A 6000-nucleotide genomic window follows, 5' to 3' on the forward strand; every position below is an offset into this window, starting at 1 on the left:
ACATACTATCCCAAGATTTGGTTGCCTAACAGCAACAACTTATTACTTCTCAAAGTTTCATGGATTGGAATGAGCCTAGTTGAGTGATCTCCTCATCCAACTGGTCTGGTTGGAGGCCTTTTGTGCAGGTCAATTCCACTCAAAGCTTGGCAGGGGCTGGACTCTCCAAGGTGACCTCACATTCTAAGGGACTACTCTCATGTCAACTCATTCATTTAGTTCTCTAGTCGGGACTTCCTCAGATTCAAAGGGCCAAGCTCTTTCAGAGCATAGGCTTGGAAGTCCCAGACATTGCTTCTGCTGTTTTCTTTTGGACAAAGCAGGTCATAGAACCAACACAGATTCAAGAGAAGGAAAGTAGATTCCATTTCTTGATGGGATTAGAAGCATGCTTATGCCAGATGAGAAAGAATTGATGGCTGCTTTCTTTCTTTCTTTTTTGTTTTTTCAATGTTCAGTTTCCTTTAACCTACCCCCATCTCCTTGAAGGATAGGTGCAGACAGGTGATGACAAGAGATGTTCACTTGAAGATCTTGCCCTGATTGAAGGCTTTGCCCACATGCTGGAAGGCCCCCTCCCAGTGAAAAGTACTCGCAAACCAATGTCTTAGTCTCCTCACTGCCAGGATCTAGTTTCTGCCATGTACATGACTCGTAGTTCACCTGCCAATATGGACTCAGTGGACAGGCAAGCTCCTGGCCTCTGAAGATCCAGACTCCAGAAATGGAGCTGCTGTTGTTGGTGCCAAAGAGAATGACACTGGCAAAGGCATTCTTCCTCAGCTTGTCCAATTGCTGAAACACTCCAGTGATGAGGTTGCAACCCAGATAAAGGTCTGGGTGAGCTATTCTGGGAAGCAGTACACAGAGTTCCACAGGGACTAGCCATCCTTATCAAAGTGCTCCCCAAAAATGTGGCAGTGCCACAGAGACTGTGTCCTTATTGGAGTACTTGTGTTTAAATTCATCCAACACAAAGGTACTTTTGGTCAGGTAAGCAAAGGGGTCCTTGGCCTGGGGCTCAGTAGCCTGGGCCTGCTCACATTCATCCATCTCCTCTGAGGAGGTGGAAGCTGCCTTTTTCTCCTCTTTCCTTTCAGCCTGGGGCTTCTGCTTCTCTTCCTTTGAGGCCTTCTCTTTCCGTGGGGCATCCTTTTTAGGCTGGCTCTCTGCAAACTTCTCAGCATCCAACTGGGCCATCTTCTTACACAGTTTTATTTTCCCCAAGACAGCTGGAACTGGTTAATGCAAGTGAGGGACCAGCGGCTGGTATTGGGTATTGGGAAAGGCCTGGTGGAAAGAAGGCTCCAGGACCTGCTTATGCAGCTATAACAGGGTACACACAACTGTGATGTCAGCCAGTGTCACTTGTTTACCTACTAGAAAAGTCTTTGTTTTCAAGTGTACATCCAGAAGCCCCAGAATTTATCTGACTTCTTCCTTTGCATTCTGTGGCCTGTGTGTTGTGATTCATGATGCTTAAGGTGGGGAACACCCAGGTACTGGCTGGGGGCACTATGTCGCTATCAGCAAAGCTCACCCACTGCACCACCTGGGCTGCTGCCTCTGGAGTACTTGCCTATAGCTCCTCATTGCTTGTGCAGTAGGCAATGGCCTTGCTCTCAAACACCCGGACTCCATCATCATCCTCAAATGATGAACCTTGTGGCAGGAAATTTATGAGAAATTCAGGGGTGTGGTTGGTTTGGCCAAAGTGGAAGTGGGTGGTGTGGAGAGCACATGGAGCTGAGCCCTGCTGCACTGAGCACCTGGAAAGCCCTCCAGTTTTCAGGATGTGTGTACAGGGTCCCAACTGCCATGGTGATTCCACAGAGAAAGGGGGTGGGGTTCCTGGATAGCTGCTTTCATTAGACAATTATGTTACCCTAGGATGGAATATTTGTCAGTTCCAAGACATTTGCTGAGTCCTGGGATATAAGGTGGAGACAGAACTAATGAGGTGAGTAGTTCCTGTTTTTGTAATAGGTACAGTGCTGTAGAGAAGATTCACAATTAAACAAGTTCATAGCATTTGCATTTTTGGCAACATGGTAGATAAAACTACAGAGATAAAGTACAAAACTTCAGAATAAATTTTGGTCATGTTTTCGAATGTATAAGCCAGGAAACTTCAGGTGACATAATTAAAGAGGATATTTATTTAAACAAACATACAAGGTGGTGCTATAGCACTTACGACATCAGAGACTAGAGGCTAGGGTTTGAATATAAGTACAGGACAGGCTAAGGTAGAAAGTAGAAACTGAGATTGCTGTATCCAAAATTTCAAAGTGAGCAATAAGGAAGCTTATTTGCATAAAAAATATAGTGAAATAGTGAAACTCTAAACCAGAGCAACCTATGGGCATAGACAATAACTTATGAGGTAGATGAATCAAAGCTGAAAATAAACACAAAAACTGGTTATATGAGTATTTATAAAATCCTAAAGCCCTCGGGGCATCAAGCAGAAATGAACAGAGATCTTCTCTGTAATGATGCTTGGAATGTGGTGCATACACCATCCACTGCAAAAATGGTTTCTAACAAAACTAAGCTCACGGTAAAAAATTAGGGATTATAGGTGATAAGTTTCAACATTTGTGGGCTTTCCCCTGTAGGTACTCAGCATTAACAGTTTTTCCATCCTCTTGAATGCCAAGAAACTTGCTTTGGTCATTGAAATGTGCTTGGCACACGTCGCAGTGGATGTGTTGAAGAGTTTACATGCTGTTCTTTATATTTCTCTGGGATGATTGTGGAGATGTGTTGATAACAAACAGCTAGCTCAGCCCTCACGGGAGAACACTGCCTAGGAGAGCAGTTTGGACCTGTTATATAATAGGTATGATGTTTTAAAACATTTATATTTGGAGTTATTGTTTTCATGGCATAATTTAGCATATTATTATTCATAAGCCACACAAAGGATTTATCGATTTTAAAGGAGAGTTAACAAACAAAACAATCAAAAGTATTATATTTAAAGAACTTTAGATAAAAGACAATCTAGAAGTATCAAGTAATATTATTTTATTTGAAAATACAAATTATTTTTAAATAATTATAAATGTAAAAGAAGAGATAGGCACTATAATGAAAGAAAAAAACATAAAAAGTACATTCTAAAAATAGCATTGGAATTTCTAGAAACACAAAGACACAGTTATTTAGATTAAAAACTTGTATATTCACACAAAATCACCAGGGATGCCAAGGAACCAGATCAAATACCTGATAACCAAGAGTAATAATGTCAGATAATATAAAATAGAGCTACAAGTGCTTCAGACTTACAAACTTACAAAGACTTCATAATAGCTACGGTTAGTTTGCTGTTAGTGTGGAGTGGAGGGCGTTTCTCTAGACAGCTAGAGTGAGCATTCCAGGCAAACAGGATAGACTACCTCAGGAGAGGGAATGAGTTGAAGTGAACCATTGACTAACACAGGGTCTGGCCTCCACTGCACACTGATAGCGCAGATAGGGGCATTGAGACATCCAGGGCTCTAAAGCATGCAAGTGCTAGACTTACAAAACTAGAGTCTTTAATGTGGTCTTAAATAATTCCAGTAGCAAGCTATATTAAAATCCTGGTGAAGAAGAGCCTTGTGCTAATAATTCACCAAAGGGTCTTCTTAAGCTCAACTAAACATCCAGATGCATAGATTGCCCTGGCCACTCTTGGCAGCATAATTGCTCAGAAAGTCACAAGACAAGGCACAGATATTTCCTTTCTGTGGTATTCCTTGCAATAGTCCACAAAGTCATCTGGTAAAACTATGTTTGGACCCAGGTAACATCTCAGGTGCAAAAAATTGAGATACTTACTGACTGATTTGAGTGAGCCTCGGGCTTGAAAACCTAACGAAGCCCAGGAGCTAAAATCGCATTTGCACAGGTGTATCTTACAGAAAATCTGCAAGGGAGCTGTGCCATTACATCACAGTACACACAGAAGTCCAAACATGGGTTTTCCAGGTATTTGTAATTCTCCTAGTCAAGAAGCATTTTCACTATTTAGCAGGCAGCTTTTCCCCATAAGCTGTGTTGCCTTGAAGCTATATACCTTATACCTTTAGCTATACATTATAGACATTATATCTTTATCATGTCTCCGAGGAATTAGATCCAGAAATTTTAAGGAAGGTCAGATTCTCATGCAGAAAGGGAAAAAATTTGTTAACCATTATTTATACTATCTCATATCCACAGTGATATTAGTCCAACTATTCACTACCCCTGGGTCACAAGAAGAGAACAAAATTGGCTCCAAGCTAGATTATAGGTGAAAGCTCCAAAATTCAGTAAAACTGAAACTGTTATTGACAGTAAAACTTAATATATGCAAACCAAAACCTAAGCTACACATTTTATGTAAAATATAGCTGCATAAATTCCTTAAACCTAAGTTCACAAATTTCTTAGCATGGCAAGGAATATAGATCTTTTTGAAAAGAACATATTTAGTAGTGGAGAATATAACATTTTCAGTAATCTCAAGATCGAGTCAAGGATGCTCTTCATTTTTTTTTTTTTAGCAGTTTTTGGCCAGGGCTGGGTTTGAACCCACCACCTCCAGCATATGGGGCCGGTGCCCTACTCCTTTGAGCCACAGGCGCCGCCCAATGCTCTTCATTCTTTTATAATTATTGCAATTTTATAAAAATTGCAGAATTTCCAGAATCCAATAAATTAAGAAACAGAAACAAGAGTTATAATTGGAACATACAGGTAACATTATTTGGCTCATACCCAACTGATGATCACAAAAGAATCGAATGAAAAACAACATATTAGTTAAAGCAAAACAACAGTTTATTTAGAACAGGGACAAAAATACAGAACCAGAAAGACTAACTGCTCTGACAGAAACAAGCATAGCATCTCATTTCACTGGCCCCAGGAAGGTTTATCTTCCCCACTATAATTCAAATTAATTTTTGGCAGGTGGCATTTCTCATAATGGCTTAAGGAGGTCCAGTCTCCTTCCCTCTAGTTGCTTTGCCATGTCCCAGGGCTTCAAGTCTCCCATGGGAACTTGCCATCCATCCAGGAGACAAGAGAAGACAGAAGGAGAATAGAAGATTGTAGATCACTTGCACCACATCCTGTTAACCATAATTTGGTCACATGGTCCTACCTTGCATCATGGGAAGCTGGAAATGCAGTCATCCTCTGTGGCCAGGAGGAAGGGGCAAAGCTTTGATATTGGCTGACATACCAGCAGTATCTACTAAGAAGCTGAGGAACATACGCACTGGTTAGAAGGAAGCTATGAAACTAGACATGAGATTAGAGGAGGGTTAAGTAATAGAGAAATGCCATGATCTAGATAGGAAGACCTAATATTGTAAAGATTTATTTTTTCTTTGTGAAGTATCAAATAATAGAATATTAAATTTTAATGCAGTTCTAGTAAAAATGTCAACAAAAATTAAGTTTGTTTTGATACTTTAAAAATTATCTTGAAATTCACCTACAAGACTACATTGGAAAGGTAAGCAGAGATACTTTTGCAAAACCAGAAAAAAGAGAGTATATTTGACTTTGGGGCAAAAAAACATAATCTAAGGGCAAACATAATTAAGCATATAAAGGTGCATGAATAAAATGATTATGGAATCAAATGGATAACATGGAAACTGAACCTACTTACCAGATGATAAATGTGGCATAAAAAAAGGCCCACACCTGTGATCCCAGCACTCGGAGGCTGAGGAGGGAAGATCTCCTAAGCTCACAAGTTTAAAACCAGTCTGAGCTAGAGTGAGACCCCATCTCTAAAAATAGCCGTGTGTTGTGGCCGGCACCTATAGCCCCAGCTATGCAGGAGGCTGAGGAAAGAGAATCACTTGAGCTCAAGAGTTTGAGGTTGCTGTGAGCTGTGACACTAGCGCACTCTACTGGGGGCAACAAAATGAGATTCTGTCTCAAAAAAAAAAAAAAAAGTAAAAAAGGATTATTTATTTAACAATTATTCTATGATAATTGTCTGAA

General features: G+C 40.4%; 1 pseudogene; it reads right to left on the bottom strand.

Annotated features, from left to right (window-relative positions):
- Nucleotides 1–518: 518 nt before the first annotated feature.
- Nucleotides 519–1820, bottom strand: LOC100960784 (annotated as a pseudogene).
- Nucleotides 1821–6000: the final 4180 nt, after the last annotated feature.

Source organism: Otolemur garnettii, unplaced genomic scaffold (genome assembly GCF_000181295.1).
Source record: "Otolemur garnettii isolate 467f Iridium unplaced genomic scaffold, OtoGar3 scaffold00045, whole genome shotgun sequence".
NCBI classification, from domain to species: domain Eukaryota; kingdom Metazoa; phylum Chordata; class Mammalia; order Primates; family Galagidae; genus Otolemur; species Otolemur garnettii.